Source organism: Capsicum annuum, unplaced genomic scaffold (genome assembly GCF_002878395.1).
Source record: "Capsicum annuum cultivar UCD-10X-F1 unplaced genomic scaffold, UCD10Xv1.1 ctg8304, whole genome shotgun sequence".
In the NCBI taxonomy this organism is placed as follows: Eukaryota; Viridiplantae; Streptophyta; class Magnoliopsida; order Solanales; family Solanaceae; genus Capsicum; species Capsicum annuum.
In genome coordinates this window covers 1-1311 of record NW_025893880.1, presented here as the reverse complement: position 1 = coordinate 1311, position 1311 = coordinate 1, and the positions used below count along the sequence as shown (strand labels likewise).

At 60.0% G+C, this 1311-nt stretch overlaps 1 pseudogene; it reads right to left on the bottom strand.

Moving 5' to 3' along the window:
- Positions 1-973: 973 nt before the first annotated feature.
- On the bottom strand, positions 974-1098 carry LOC124895581 (annotated as a pseudogene).
- Between the last annotated feature and the right edge of the window lie 213 nt (positions 1099-1311).

Sequence of the window (1311 nt, the reverse complement as noted above, 5' to 3'; positions counted from 1 at the left end):
GGGGGGATCCCACCAATCAGCTTCCTTGTGCCTTACGGGTTTACTCGCCCGTTGACTCGCACACATGTCAGACTCCATGGTCCGTGTTTCAAGACGGGTCGAATGGGGAGCCCACAGGCAAGCGTCCGGAGCACGCAGATGCCGAAGCACGCCGTAGGCGCGCGCTGCCTGCCACAATCGAGAAGACGGCGTTCCACGAGCGTATCGAGAGCCCGGTCTTTGGCCGCCCCCCCAATCCACGCTGGTCCACGCCCCGAGTCGATCGGGGGACCTACTCGTCGCCGTTCCACATCCGATCGGGGCGCATCGCCGGCCCTAATCCGCTTCCCTCTCAAAAATTTCAGGCACTCTTTGACTCTCTTTTCAAAGTCCTTTTCATCTTTCCCTTGCGGTACTTGTTCGCTATCGGTCTCTCGCCCGTATTTAGCCTTGGACGGAATTCACCGCCCGATTTGGGCTGCATTCCCAAACAACCCGACTCGTAGACAGCGCCTCGTGGTGCGACAGGGTCCGGGAACAATGGGGCTCTCACCCTCTCTGGCGCCCCCTTCCAGGGGACTTGGGCCCGATCCGCCGCTGAGGAAGCTTCTCCAGAATACAATTCGGACGACGGAGCTACCCGATTCTAAGGCTGGGTTGTTCCCTGTTCGCTCGCCGTTACTAAGGGAATCCTTGTAAGTTTCTTTTCCTCCGCTTATTGATATGCTTAAACTCAGTGGGTAATCCCGCCTGACCAGGGGTCGCGGTCGGAGCGCCTGAGAGTGAAGGGGTCCTGGAGTCCGAACGCGCAACGGGCCGTAGCCGCGACGACAAAGAGAGTTGAGTTACAACAACCACTTGCTGCGACATCCGTCGACGTGGACTCGTACTTAGGCCAGCCGCAAGTTCGAGGGGCACGGGAGGCCAGTATCCGCCCCGCGACGACAGCGCACCCCGTGATTGAGGCGCGATGCGAGGGGGGCGACTCAATGCGTGATGCCCAGCCAGACGTGCATTCAAAGACTCGATGGTTCATGGGATTCTGCAATTCACACCAAGTATCGCATTTCGCTAAGTTCTTCATCGATGCAAGAGCCGAGATATCCATTGCCGAGAGTCATTTTTTTTTACAGAAGAAGCACAGGCCCCCCCGACGCACGCCGCGGACGGGGCGCGAGAGGAAGGCTATTGATTTAAGTATTCCTTGGCGCTTTCCGTACCGGGGTTCGTTGGTCGCCCGGCACGCGCGCTGGGGCGCGTGCACCGAGGACGAGGGGGAGGCGCTCGTGCGGAGTGCCGGAGCACCCCGCCCGCGCGGACTCCCCAGTTGTT